The following is a 16,353-nucleotide window of genomic DNA, read 5'->3' as shown; positions in this document are numbered from 1 at the left end:
GCTTCTCACTTTCATGTATCCTATCCGACCTTCCTTGGTCAACTCTTGTTCTTTTCCGACCCCGACGCTATTAGGTCTTTCTTTGGCCGATACCTTCATTTTTCGAAGTGTAGGATCCCTTCCCTATTTTCTCTCTGATTAGTGTTATATAGAGGATGGTTGCCTACTTGTACTTCCTCTTTAAACTATAATCTCCACCACCACCAACTCACTCGGTGTTGATGAAGTGCAATAGCTCATTGTGTTACAAGGTGAGGTTTTAAGGTAAGAGTTGAGGTATTTCGAACAAAAAGTTTTCGTCCTTGTAAAGTACACTATTTGATTTCATACTGGTTTGAATATACTTATTTTTATAAAAGTGAACACAACTGAAGGCAGATATCCATAAAATCATCAGTCAATATCATTCAGGATTATTCTGTTCAGTTCTAACCCCTCCATTCAAACAGTCCCTCGATAAAATGAAGATAGCAATTCGGAAATGTAATCCTACTAAATCATTATTAAGATACAAGAATCGAATCTTTTGGAAAGCAATGAACAACCTAAAACAACTGTACGAAGATATGAGGCCCACATGACCAAATATCCATCTGGTAAGTATCTACGTAACTGTTCTACATGCACTGAAAAAGGTTTCTGATGGTTTGTTTTTACGGTGGTAGAAGTTGAAAGCGGTATAGTAAATTTCCACTTTCCACAATATTTTGAAGAACGTAAATATACGAAATTCGGAATGTATGGCTAAAACAACACTACTGATATTAAATTTCATCATTTATACTGGTAACAAGCCCAAATAAAATTAGTAAGGATTGTTATAAAATGCACGTACAGTATCACCAAATTTGGGTTGACTAATACTCCCCCCTCACATTCTGGTGATCCTAAACTAGGGGAAGGGCATATTTTTTGGTCTGTTCGATTTGATGGAAAACAGCCAAGAGCAATCATCAAGTACCACCGGAATGGACTGTACGTTCCACCTTTGGGACGTCTTCAACTCAGTTTGCATCTGCACTAGTGTTTGTGATTGCAGTGTACATGGAGGCAGTGTTAAAAACCCACGTAATGTTGACCTCTTGACGTCATACTTTGTGCCCGGACATCGAAGACGATACTGGTGAAATTTTATACACGTAAAAAGTTTATGTTGGGAATAAAATGGCGTATGGCCTTTTCTAGAGTGTCCGGGGACATGTTCGGCTCGCCAAATTCTGACCTTTAGATTTGACACCTGTAGGCGACCTGCACCTGCACGTCGTGATGAGGATGAAATGATTTTTTTTCGTGTGGCTATTTCTAGCCGGGTGCAGCCCTTGTAAGGCAGACCCTCCGATGAGGGTGGGCGGCATCTGCCATGTGTAGGTAACTGCGTGTTAATGTGGTGGAGGAGAGGGTTATGTGTGGTGTGTGAGTTGCAGGGATATTGGGGACAACACAAACACCCAGCCCCCATGCCAGCTAAATTAACCAATGATAGATCAAATTCCAGACCAGGCCGGTAATCGAACCCGGGACGCTTGTGACAAAAGGCCTGCACGCCATGGAGCCGGACATGTTGGGAATTATTACACACTATTGCCTATTGTACGTAGTAATGGAAGAATTCCCTCTGTTACCTCATTTTTGTCTTGTATTTCACTGAAATGTTCACTCAAGTTCATGCTTATTGTTTCAGTAAACGTCTTAAGGTCCGCCTCTGTGGTATAGTGGTTAGCATGATTAGCTACCATCCTCGGAGGCGCGGGTTCGATTTCCGGCTCTGCCACGAAATTTGAAAAGTGGTACAAGGGATGGAAGTGGGTCCACTCAGCCTCGGGAGGTCAACTGAGTAGAGGTGGGTTCGATTCCCACCTCAGCCATCCTCGAAGTGGTTTCCCACTTCTCCTCCAGGCAAATGCCGGGATGGTACCTAACTTAGGGCTACGGCCGCTTCCTTCCCTCCTCCTTGTCTGTCCCTTCCAATCTTCCCATCCACCCACAAGACCCCTGTTCAGCATAGCAGGTGAGGCCACCTAGGCGATGTTCTGGTCCACCTCCCCAGTTGTATCCCCGACCCAATGTGTCACGCTCCAGGACACTGCCCTTGAGGCGGTAGAGGTGGGATCCCTCGCTTAGTCCGAGCAAAAAACCAACCCTGGAGGGCAAGAAAGAAAGAAACGTCTTAAGAATTAATACAAAATAAAAAAAAGAACACCGTTGCCTAAGATATCTTGAGCTGAGCATAGGCGCTATCTCCGGAAGATTAAGGAGGATTCAAGGCTAAAGCTGACTCCATGCATGAACAAGTTGCAGGTTGCAGGTTAACGTGAAATTTCGTGCCCTAATAAATGTATTAACAGCAGCAAAGTATCTTGCCCAGTACATAGAGTGAAGTCAATTGTAATTACACAAGATTTCACTGGCGGACGGTGGGGTCGTTACAAGCACGCTAAACTCCGGAAGCCGTGGGGAGGGAATCTCAGAGGATGGAGCCGGCAAGCAACTGGGATTGGATTAGCCACTCGTTAGCACATTCATCACGTGTTCGGCATTTCTCTAGCGACTGCTTATGCCTCTCGAAATCGATACAATAACAAGTCTAATGAACAGCCAGAACTAATGATGCTCCAATAAACATTACCAGTTCATAGTCCCATCGAGAATATTAACTATTGCTACAGAACTGTACTACATTCGAAAGGTCATCTTCCAACTAATCCTGTCGAATCGGATATATTCTTTCCTTATCTTGTGGTACGGGGATACCGTGGTGGACAGAGGTGAAAGAAGGTGCGGGCATGAATGGATCTCTCTAATACAGTCAAAATATTAATTAAAAACTTTAAAATTAGCGTTAAATTTCCTTACTCGATAATCTTTAGTTTTTGTTTTTCAAAGACAGTCTTTATAATTTAGGTACAAAAATTCATAAGATAGTATAACAATTTTAGCATATCGAATAACAACAACCTTGAACTTGAAGTTCCTAATTATACATTCTACATGAGCGCTGCGCCTCCTTTCAAGAAAACAGTCAAGGAGATGAACCTCCCATTTTTTTTACAGAGTATTCAAAATATACAATGTTTCAAAAGCACATTTTGCTCCACAAAATTATTTAGGAGAGTACTCTCCAAATATCATACCACGCCGGCCTTCCAAAGTCACCATTTAGCCATTACAGGGATGGAGCGTCTTCGCTCTATTAAAATTTTACACTTGGAAACATATTTCCAGAAAGGTCCAGGCCTATCAAAGGCACAACCTATATTTTACAATTCCAACAGTATTCACTGTCTTACACGCTCAACAGTCTAACCTCTTAACATGAATGAAATTGAATTTTACAGGGGTATCGAATACGCATTCCACAGGGCCTTTGTGGAAAACAACAGGTTAAAATTACTGGCCCAAAAATCAAAATGATATGGAGGCGGACACTTGCACTCCTTGAAATTTGCAATTAAAAGATTGAAACCTATTTAGGCTTCTGGCCGGAAGTTACAGAGTCTAAGCCTATACTATCGAGGTGACAAGATGGAGAGAATATTTAAATTACAAAGATTTCAGACTGAAACAGGTTACAAAATCATAGTCACCTCAAAATCAAGTTGATAGGGAACGCGAGAGGGTATCACACTCTCTATTTCCTGATTTCGGCTAAGTTCTATTCACTTGTTTAAAAGTTACATTTTAGACAACTGAAGTTACATTAGTAAAGATTGGAAACCTTCCCCTCGAAGTAGCTTTCAAAGACTGTCATTTATATAGGACTGCCATTACCTTGAACTGATGAATTACTCTGCGATGGACGAGGCTCCCAGCCTTCTTTATAATCACACACACTAGACTGGAGCGATGAATAAAACCACCTGGTAGAAAAATGTGCCAGCATTTATACCCGAGAGGAAAAATAAAGAAAACTCTGGGCTAAGGCCCGACACATCCCCAATGTCCATTGGGTAATTATATAGATACAAGACATATGATTAGCTGAAAAAAAATAATCTCACGTTGGCGGGAAGAGCTAGAAGTGTTGTAAATTTTAACATACGAGAAACAAAGAATAACCAACTCAGTTTAGGAAACCTACGAGAATAAAATTACTTAACAATTTTACTAGTCCATCTTCACACCAGAGGGCATAACATAAGTTTTCTTTTTTCTTCTTTTTTTTATTTTTTTTTTTTTTGGTAGAGACATCTGTTAACAAAAGTAACATCTTGCGCTATTTGTGGCGAGTTTTAGATTTAAGATGGCATTTTCCAAGGCGCTTCATTTAAATGAACGGGACGGGTGTGTATGCCGGTACACCTTGTATTGAAATTGAGATAATAATGGTGACCATTGCCAGTGGAATGAATCAAACCGAAGTGAACAGAATTCTATACCAAATATCTTTTTCGAATAATGAAATGTGAGGAAACGAAGTTATCAACATTCGTGAGCAGTCATTGATAACAAAATCTTTTGTATCTGTCGTAAATTAATGTTATCACGTAATTGCTGCTGGATGTTTAATTCGTTTAGCAGATTATCTTAAATTACACGCGCTTGAAAAAGGTGTTCTTACTTGAAATGCAGCCCCCATTTTCCTGCCTCAGAATATATTACAAAGGATTATATTAATACCTACTGAGATGGAAGCATTCACTTGCGAAAACCAACGTAAAATTGTTTTATGTCTATATCCTTTGCCATTCCCAACCTTTGATTACCTCTGTAAACCCTGTTTCTCTCAAAGCTGCTCCCATGGGCGTCCAATCGAACACTGCGGAGAGGTTGGGAATTGAACCCAGGCTTATAGCACCCACTCTAGTGGTTGTATACCACCACCTTTCCTACCCTGCCGGCCAACATTCTGATGGTAAACATATTTTCCACCAACGGAACTCAAACCGGCAAACCATGGAGTTGGGCAGTAAAGACTTGCAATCTTAAAGATCATGGGCATCAGTACTGATGGTGATTCGTCCGTCAGATGGCGATGTTAAGCAGTGAGCAGTTTTCCTGAAGTTAGTTGACAGCCGTAATCTATGTGCTGTCACCTGTTTTTATCCTCTTCCTACCTCATTATTGTCATCATCATCATCATCACACCTAGACGCGCAGATCACATCTAGACGCGCAGATCACAATCAATAGGACCAGACGAGGTGTCTCCAATAATTGTCCATCGTAAGAGGTAACTGAAAGAGGACCAAAAGGTTCTCAACTTGGGAGCGTGAGATGGCAATCACCGGGCCCCTAGCTGAGCCTGGTATTGTTTCCACTTAGCAGAATTAGGCACCTCATTTACAGCGTTCCTGCCGACACCCATAGTGAGACCGAGGGCGTCTTTCGTTTTCACATCCTTCGTGGCCCTTTTCTTTCTCTTACCAGTACCTGCATTCCTTGGAAGAATCGTACCTCTTTCATTTCATTTCGTTTCTTATGTTGCCCCGTTTAATTTTCCCTTAAACTACCACATTAAACTTTAAACCTGGACAGTATTTTCATGTTCCGGAACATTTTATGTTTCTTGACATGCCATTTTCAAAATCAATTCGATTTTCTTTGATATCTGCCATCTAATAAAGAGCAAAAATATTCGCTGAAGTTGTCTGCATTATAGTAAACCCACAAAATGAAATTCCGATCAATCGCTCTTGTGGAAACTGCCTCTAATGTTTACAGTTATTGAGCCATATTCATTCCCGTGTGAACTTCTACCTGTTGTGTTCTAAATTACTATCCCAGCGCAGACAATCACTCTTTCTGCGCGAACCCCCTGGGGGTGAAATGCTGACACCGAGAGCTCTAAATATGATATATACGAGCTCTAGATGAGGATCACGAAATGAATTGGCCGACATAGAGCACCAGGCGCTGACAGCCATGACCGATGGTGACAGATCGAAGGCTTATCACTGGCGCAATGAAACACGTGTAGTAGAAGATGAGATTGTTTGTGGTGAAGTTATCATATCACCCAGTTAATAGCCTTGCCTTCAACCAGTGGTCTGAGGTTTGAACCTCGTAAGTCAAGTTGTGGGCTTGCTACTTCAGTTTATGTGGCATAAGGAGTAGCAGCCACTTCTTACTTGATAATTTAATTATGTTAATTCCGTTTTACAGAACAAACTCTTATTCCATTAATTATATGGGTGGGGCCGATGACCTTCGATGTTAGGCCCCTTAAAACAACAAGCATAATCATCATCAATTCTATGTGCCGTTTAATAAAGTGAGTAGTCGCGTTACTGCGTGCTGATTTTTTTCCATCAAGCAATGACTTCACGCAAAAATTATCCACTGCATATAAACGTGCTATATGTGCACGTTTGGCGATAAATAACACGTTGTGCTACCAGGCCAGCAGCAGCAGACTACCACACCTTAAGGATACAGTTGAAAATTAGCACGAGCCGCCATTCGGTATAAGGTTTTTACATGTACAACTTCTTTTTTAAATGCTATTTGTTCGGGGCGTCGACCCATGTGGATCTTTTGCCCCTCATGTACAAGTGAGTATTAGAGTCTCCTGTAATGGCAATAATACTGCAAATCAGTAAATGTGGAAAACTGAGCAGCCCGGTACGAGATATACGCTATCCTTGAACCAGCTAGATTAAGACCTTGGTGTATCGTGTGAGTGACTGCATTGTATAACATTTTCAGCGAAACTGGAAGACTTATGGTCGTCATACAGGACCAAGTGGTATCCATAAAGAACCGCCGTACCATATCATCAGGTACGAAAATTTACCAAATGACCTCTATAAAATGTTTAACAAGAACAGAAAAAATACCGAACGCATTATAAGTGGCTGATATACCTTAGCCCCTCATCGGTACACCTAGTGACAGGACAGCGTTGCCGAAGTCATTCATTAGCAGATTACAGATCACACTCTACTATAAATACCATTCGCAGCTGGTTTATGATAACCAGATGTAGAAAGGGGGAAGGTAAATTGCGTCTCGAGAACGAAGAATGCGGCAGATTTGAAACCGACTCGAAAATGCATATAGTTAAATTGAGTTCCAATTAACAACCGGTTCTGGTGAGTGTTGAGTACTAATATTTTTCATCGAGAATACTTTTGGAATTAGGTACCCAGGTAACACACTCCAAGGAGGTTATCCGGATTAACCCCCCTCCCAAATTTGGTGGAAATTTAAAATAATAATCCGTAGACACGTTGAGTCCTGAATTACCCTTTAAAAATCCGACCAACTCTGCCGAGTTTGAATCTCCAGTCTCGGAATTCAGAGGCCGACCCTCTACCTCTGATCCTCAGAGGGAACTACGAACTACGTGATCACCTGAGGTAGACTGGCACAGGGGAACGACTGGCGGAAATGATCTAGGGGTGGGACACATGACTTGTAACTCTATGGGCTCCATATTATCACCGTATACGGAATGGGACAAAGAATTCAAGATGTGTTCCAGTTTTCTTTATGCTTCCGATTGCGCAACATGAACACCGACTTGGTGGCACCGAGCCTCACCCAGCTTTTGGCGTTAGGGCGCTAAGAAAAGCGATACCCAGTTCAGAATACGGAGCGGGAAACGAAATTCGAATCGCCCTGTCCACTAAAAACGGGTGAAATGCAATGAGTGCCAACTCACTAAGTTGATTTAGGATAGGATATTTCGGTATTACTCCATTAATTACAGCGTAAATGATCGACAAGTCATACGTGAGCATTTTTAGCCTTCAAGGAAAATTATAAAGGGTTATTGAATTCCGTGCTACTCAGTGTGGGCAGCAGACCAGAGACTTCGCGTCATGACTCTAGCCATGATACCAGACGCGTAGGAGGCGTGTCGAAAGAAGCGTGCCTATGCCAACGAAGACATTAATTTAATGAACGATCGGAGTACTTTTCGCATGTGACAGCTGGTCAAATGAGTTCTTGAGCTACACATTGGCCGTATCACCGATAGAGTACACCCACCAGATCACCCATAATGAACGCGTAGGGTGGCGCTTGAGTGGCTCGGGGTATGTGCATTTAAGAGACGAGCAGGGAGACCACCAGAGAGTTGATGAACTAGTGCCCGTGCATTCAGACGTGTCAGGCAGCGGCATAAATATTCCTTTGTGCGCAAGGCAGTTGTGGTGAGACGAACTAGTGCTCGTGCGTTCAGACGTGTCAGGCAGCGGCATAAGTATTCCTTTGTGCGCAAGGCAGCTGTGATGAGATGAACTAGTGCCCGTGCGTTCAGACGTGTCAGGCAGCAGCGTAAATATTCCTTTGTGCGCAAGGCAGCTGTGATGAGATGAACTAGTGCCCGTGCGTTCGGACGTGTCAGGCAGCAGCGTTAATATTCCTTTGTGCGCAAGGCAGCTGTGATGAGATGAACTAGTGCCCGTGCGTTCAGACGTGTCACGCAGCAGCGTAAATATTCCTTTGTGCGCAAGGCAGCTGTGATGAGATGAACGGTAGAAACAGTGGAATTGTGACTGGAAGCGATGCGACAAATCCGGGAAGTTATTGAATTTAAAATCTTGAAATATACGTGATTGGTAGATAGACACAGTGCGTGTACAAGACACTCGTGTGAGTGAGGCATAACGTATAGTGGGAAGGAGATTGTACTTTGTGATTGGGATTTGTGCTTTAGAAATATCGACAGTTCACCGATTATAAACGTTAATCTAACGCACACCGTTTTATCACGAATGCAGAGATTTAAATCGTTCATCTTAAAAGGAAAAGGGAAGAAATTAATAACAGTGAAATACATTTGAAGTTGTAGTAGTGATGATAAGTTTATGAGAGCATAATCAGTGCTGGGAGACGTGTTTTCCATATACTTATGAAGATTCATGCTGTTTTTTCATAAGAAGTGTTTTAAAAGGAGTATTCGTCTTTAGTAGCAGTTACCCTGGGGACGATGACCAAGAGGATGGAGCGTCAACCGAGGAGTGAACCCAGGAATGACATCCAAGTTTACAGCATAGCTTTGATGGGCGTGTAAACCTGTCCATGAGCGTTTGTGATTCGTTTAGAAGCCAGAGTGCTCATTATTGTAGACAGGGAATTTTAAGATAATCTCAGGTGACTGGTGAATGGAGCGTGTCTTCTGCTGACCGGTCTGACAATTTATGAGGGCTAGAGGCGAGTGTTTACCGTAGACCTGTGTTAATGGCATTTTTTTCTTTGCTAACCATTCACCAGTTACAAGAATATGTCCGTGCCCCAAGATCAGAAAACAAGCTGTTTAATTTATTTCTGTGCCAGTTGTCACCGTTATGTCAAGTAAAGAATTAGATCTAGGTAATAATGATAAGAAGGATTACGATCCTTAGATAACGTCTTTAGGCAGGGTTTTCAGGTGCCTTCCATGACAGCCAGGAGAATACCGGTTCGATTCTCAGGCGAACCAAGGACATCGCCACATACACAATGGTTCCCGGCAGTACAGTCACATATCTTGAGTGTTTTCTACGTATATATTCTTAACGAGGAAGTTATATCTATATAGTTGTTTGTATGTGTTTTTTGTCTTATTTCGACATAGGTTCCGTCCTATGGTCGTTCCCCGTCTTTTGCTTGTGGAGTTTTTGGTTTGAGTCCCGGGTTTTATTGTGTGTGATGTGTTTTCCGTCTTTTGTCTTGATGATTTGTTTTTGTTTTGTAGAATTGTCAGCCACTCCCGGTGCGTCTCATAGAATTTGTGTTTTATGTGTAATGTTACAGTATTGTTTGAAAGTGAAGTAATTACTTACTAGTTTCTTTGTGCGCGCATTCGCTAATGACTACGAAACAGTTGAAGTTTTTAGTATGGTCATTGATGGTAGTGTACTTATGTGGGGGAAGCCTAAAAGAGGCTATGAACTTTTTATCTTGCGGAAGTATATTTTTGAAATTTTAAAGCCAAATTTCAGCGTATTTCTGTACAGGGTTGTTTTGCTTTGTGTTCTTGAATAGCGTACGTTTATTTCATGATAAGTTTGCCGTAAATGTATTATTCCTATACCTTTCTCCGCATTGTAGACCTTTAAGGTAGATTTAAGTTCTTTTTAGCTGAGGACGTTCCACCACCTGAAGAAGCCGGAAGATGCAGCGGTGAAAAGTGCGTACAGATCGCACACGCCCTCTCAAAGGGGGTCGTTGTTCATACCCCATTCAGGTATTCTGAGCCTTGGGGATGTGGTGATATCAAAGCCTGGCCAAATAGGTCTCAATATGGCCTGATCGGAGATGATGATGACGATGAAACTCACGGAAATAATTGGAATAAAGTACAAGAAGTTGCTTTATGTACAAGAATCTGAAGACTATAGCGTAGAATGTGGTTTGCACAGGTTGCACGCTGATGAAAGTGTAGAAATGCAGATTTCTCCATATTTTAGTGAAACCATCCCATGTACCTAGTTCATAAATACAATTGTAGAGGGGTACCCTATCTTTTCAATCCTTTCTATAGCAATTTTTGATATACTTATCCGTTTAAGATGACTCAATACCGTATCAGTACATTTTAGCTTTCGTGTCTGTTTATCTGGCTTTTTTCTTCACTTGCTCCGCTGTCATCGAAAAACGATTGAACTCATTTCGACCAAACGTCATATTCAAAACCTCGATAGGTATCTATTACTTTTACAATAATTGGCACTGGAGAGAGAGCATTCGTGTGGAAATCATATAACTTGTATGGCATTGAAGTAAGTTGCCTCACAATTCATACCTTATAATAAATGCAGTCTGGGACTAAAAATCTTCGATTTATTCTCTGATATAGGAAACTAAGTCCATAACCCGTTCACTACTTCACATGGGGTGGCACATTGTTTTTAAGTGTATGTGCTTTATTTGATTAATAACATGTCTAACGTGTCTAACGGTGAAGATTATCTTCATAATTCATCATCTGACATGTATTTATACTCCAGAAAACTGGGTGCAAATTATCAAAGCGTATTTTCAAGTGATCAAGATGGAGAGAGAGGAATTTTAATATACAAAGGCTTTGGAGGAAGCAATCACCAATAGGAAAAAGACTGCTGGTGGTCAGGCCTTCAATTGGCCACAAATAAGGTGGTGAAAAATAGTGAAAGATGCCCCTTTGAAAATATTTTTCAAGGAAGTTCTGAATGAAGGTATGTCTTACTTGGAGGTAATTATTGAACAAAAGAAATGTGCAGGACGTTTATTATTGTCATTGTCAGCTTTCATTCAAGAGCCCCTATGTAAAATTTAACGAATGATATCAGCAGCTAAGAAGAACAATATGATGGACCCCTTGCCCTATATACCTCCAATTCATCATTATGTCTTCAAGAATCTCCCACTTGAGATTACTACAAGGTCAAGTTATGGTGTAAACAACGTACAAGATCACAATGATGAATTTTTTGCACACTGATTGAATTGAAATGAGCTGATATGATTATGTGGGGGGGGGGAATTTTAAAAAATCTCTTTGTGTTCAATTGTTACAAGCGCAAATAATGGTCTGGCTCTGATGTCTATTACAAAGTAAATTTAATATTTCAAATACACTCTTAAATTGTAAGTTTTGTATCATCCAATCAGTTAAAATTTACAACCAGAGTGAACCAAGTTCATTTGCTTTTAAATAAAATAAAAGTTTTCACGAGGGTTAACAACTTGTCATTTCATATATACGCGAAAGTTTAAGTTAGAAATTACCCTAGCTATTAAGCATTTTCTGAAATTAATTTCAATTTGTAGGAATTAACTATGAGCCAGAAACTTCGGGACTAAATTTCTCTAAACTATTGCAAACGGCCTTGGTTCACTTTCGTTGTGAGCCCCTCAAATAATAAGTTCAAGTTTTAAAGTAGAGTACACATGATGGTTCATTTGACCATAATGCAGAACGAATTGCTAGACGGGGAGGAGTTGTACAGGAGGAACTTCAATACAGATTACAATTTCGTTTTGACAGAACGCAAGGTCAGTTGATTTTCATTTATATTATAATGACATAATCCATTATTTTGTATTTTAGAAATATATTTTAGGTACTCTTAGATAGAGGTAAGATTTTTAACAGATGACGATAGTGCAGGCTGTGTATACATCATTTTTCCTCAACACTGTCTCAGTTTCAAAAACTTTCATTCGCAGTTCTCATACGAAGTTGGAATGGCAGGCCAAGAATTACGCAGCAAGCACTGGTGATGCAAAAGACAACTGCACGTGCAACAACTGAAGTGATAAAACAACTTATTGCCAAATACCCGCTGTATGAAAGTCGCTATAGCAGGGGAAATACTTCAAGATAACACCTTGGTAGGCCTAACCATTTAATGTACAGAAAATATATGAACATTATTGTGAGGAATTCGAATTAACCAGATAAACAAAAGCAAAACAGTGGCTGCTCTATGGGAGTTTTAAATAAGACTTCAGTTCATCTGTTCCTGGACCTAGCTGTAACTCGTGCGATCAGTTTGAAACTAGCAAATGTACCCGTGCTTCGCTACGGTATTCCACATTGTATTCCAATATCGAAGTAAATACTGTACATGCAGTAAATAAGATTGTTTTAAAATTGCATCTTTCTTAGCGTTATTCGAGAAACAGCATGGGGAGGTTTACATTATAATTGGAAGCCCTATTGCCTACTGCGCGGTCACCAATTTTTGGAGTTTTCGTTAAAATGGCAGCCCCTCCTTCCCACTACCAGACATATAACAGTTGAGGAGTTTCTATTATAATGGCAGGCAACTACCCTACTATCAGTCGAAATTGAGTTGTGCAATTATCATTATAATAACAGGCCCCTTTTCCTACTGCCAGCCAGCTTACTGCCAGTCACACCAAGTTGGTGAGTTTCCATCAAAATGGCAGGCCACTATGCCGAATGCCAGTCAAATTTTAGATGAGGACATTTGTTTACTGCCAAACACAATCGGATAGGGGAGTTTTAAACAAAACTGCATGCTCCCTTGCCTTCTGCAAGTCAAATCGAGAAGTGAACTATTCGTTACAATGGTAGGCCTTCTTTACTACTGCCAGTTACACAGGAGTTGGAGAAGGACTCCATTCCTACTGCCAGTCAGAGTCGGTGTGGGGAGTACTGATTACAGTAGCAAACGCACCCTTTCTCGGTCGCTACAGATCGACATCAGTGAATATATATAGATCGACATACGAAAGTATATGCGTGTTTACAATATTGCAGACCTTCATTTACAGATTGACTGCTGCTAAACGCTCGTCATATCGACAAAGGATTGTACAGTAAGATGCCAGATTCAGTGGTCTAAATGGCTAGTCCTATAATATCTCATCTATTCTTGGGTCAGACTGAGTTAGAAACGTTGAACAGGGTAAAGGTTTTGTAAGATTATCCCACATTGCATTACTTTTCGGATAATTATGTGACAGCTACATACATAGCATTTGGCTCACATATGGCTACTAGGTGGGCCAATTTTCGTGAAGAGTTTGATGATCCTATATTTCCTATAAGTAATTGAAAGTATGAATTATGCATGTGAAAAGTCCAAATTTACTTAACATCGATTAATAGAGAAAAATCAAACTAAAACGGATACAGATACGACAAAAAGTCATAAGACCAAGGTTGTAGATAATTCCAGATTGAACGGAAATTGTGCAAGCCATTATGTGATAGGAGATCCCGAAGGTCTGCACCATCATTAAAATTGCCTCCATATTTCGATATTCTGCGGGGATAAAAAGTGAAAAATTTAAAGATCTTGGAAGTTTTCCGTCCGTTACAGGCTAAAACGTATACTTTTGTCAAATTTCAACTTTCTTTTTCGTCTGGCAGATGATGCCGCAATGTGGATTTTGGATGAGGAGGGTGAAAATTAAGACTTTTAGGAAACTAAACCAAAAAATATGCGGATGGTCATTATTACCCCTTAAACGAGTAGCTGTGCGAAAAATTCACCAAAATAGTCAATGTAGAAGCACACAGTCGTTACGATTTTATTTATATAGATAGATAAGGAATCTGCTCCACGTACAACACCTTTTGGGCTATGTCCGCTGGACTTAACCTGCAAAACTGACCAGTCATGATATCTCCCTTATTAATCCTCCTGATGGAAAAATGCACATGAAAAAAAAGTTTTAGAGATGGAATTCCATAACGTTTGGTCGATTTCCAATCAGGTTGGTCTTGTACTGTATATATTGTGGAAGAGTAAAATCACCATTTCGGTTCCCTATAAACCACCAGTCCATTCCAGGAACATGAAATGTTATTGACCTTTAAAACCTACCTGTGGACAGGTGGATGCTAAATCTGAAGTTTGGTTCGAATATCTTCAGTAGTTTTCAAGTTGTATGAAATACGCTTTACATGCACCCGCTCTTGAGTTAAGTCCAATGGGACTTGTACCGATAAAGGGTCCGTTAATGATATCTCCCTTATAAATTCTTGTATCGAAATGATGCACATGAGAAAAAAGGTTCAGAAATTAATTTCCATTAAGGCAGGCAGATGTAAAATAAGTTTGGTTGTGTATATTTTGTGGGAGTGCAAAACCACGGTTTCGGTTTCATATAAACCCTCACTCAGTTCAGGGATTTAGAAACAATATTTGCCCTAAAACCTACACAATGACAGGTGGATTCGAAATATGAAGTTTGATGGAAATATATCCAGTAGATTCTAGCACTCGCGTACATACGGTGTAATTAAGGAAGAAAATAATGCAGTTAAGAAAGTTATATTAATAGAAAATGGATTATAACTGAGGACAGCCGAATAACGACAAATATGTAAATGCCAAGTTAATGTATTGGAAAATCAAATGCCCTCAATAAATTATGCTAGTGTGAGTTATGGATATAATAAAGCGGTAACAGAGGAGAAATTTAGGCGCAGTGATTCTTAGGTAAACAGATAAGATGACTAATGGTGTTATTACTTAATATATTCGAGGGCGGTTATAACCTCCAACGATATTCCGCCAATATCCCGCAGATAGGCCGATTGACGCCTATCTTGCCTTCTACCCAAGGAACAACCACGAATTTAAAAGTTACGTTAATTCCCTGCTGGCAAGCAGTCAGAGACATTGGCATGGTAACCTATAGGTTCGTTGTCGGTCTATCGGTCACTACATGCAGAGCATGATACCCGCAGAAAATAGTAAATTTCTCCGTCATGTAAAGAGTAAGGTAAATTATGAACATAACGAAAGTTGTTTAAGGATAGGATACAAGAAAGAGAACATCACTATCAACTGCTTAGCATTTGCTGACGATCTTGTACTGTTATCAGAAAATATTGAATCAGCGATAATACAAGTTAACACTTTAAAAGAGGTAGCAATGAAAACTGGCCTGCAGATATCATTTGAAAAGACACATTTCATGACCAACATTAAAGAAGCCCCAAGATACATAGTAACAACAAACAATGATAAGATAGATAAAGTTGTTAAATTCAAGTACCTTGGTGAGATTATACAACCTAATGGGCTTGATAAAGAAGCAAACCGCGAGAGAGCCAGAAAAATGGAGCTTGCATTCCACCTTACAAAAAACACATATAACAAGAAAGCGATCTCTATTAGGACAAAACTACACCACTATCAGGCAGTAATTCAACCAGAGTGCTTATATGCTTCAGAATGCCTGGGATTAACAACCAGGAAAGACATTGAAGAAATCGAGAAGAAGGAAAGAAAGATTCTAAGAAAAATCCTCGGTCCACAGAAATGTACGGACACATATCGATTACGCAGTAACAAAGACATATATAAAACATGCAGTAGGATTTCAGATGTCATTCGAAAGCGACGAGTTAAATTTTTTGGACATATTTCAAGAATGCCTGATAACAGACTTGCCAAGAAAATCTTAAACCACTTCAATAAGCCCAATAGGAAAGGCAGCTCTTATGAAAAATGGTTTGTTAACACGAAGAAGGATTGGCAAGAAATGAACATCACACATCAAGACATCCACAATAGAACCACCTTCAGAAACAAGTTACACACATTTAAGGGTTTCCTAGAGCCAGAAACAGCGACCAAGAAGAAACAACAATGGACGGCTGAAAGAAAAGTAGCAGCAAGCAGGAGGATGAAGGAGTGCTGGCGCCAAAGAAAGTTTAAATCATGAGGAGTTATTTACGTGGTCCACAGCTGGCCAAAATCGATAGAAGAAGAAGATGAGACCTTACACGTACGGTCCACGGAGTTTACAGAAAATCAATAGTATAAGAGAAACTGGAGGAAAACGATTCTGGTTTTCCTATAAACACCCCGTCTATTCAAAGATTTTAAAGTGATATGCATATCGAAACCTTCTCTGGGATGAGTATACTCTAAATATGAAGTTTGGTTGAGATCCATCCAGCCGTTTTGACGTGATGGTGGAACAGACAAACAGACAAACGGACAGACACGAAAA

The sequence above is a fragment of the Anabrus simplex genome, chromosome 5 (assembly GCF_040414725.1).
Source record: "Anabrus simplex isolate iqAnaSimp1 chromosome 5, ASM4041472v1, whole genome shotgun sequence".
Lineage (NCBI taxonomy): Eukaryota > Metazoa > Arthropoda > Insecta > Orthoptera > Tettigoniidae > Anabrus > Anabrus simplex.
The sequence above is the reverse complement of the archived record's forward strand: the minus strand, read 5'-3'. Positions refer to the sequence as shown.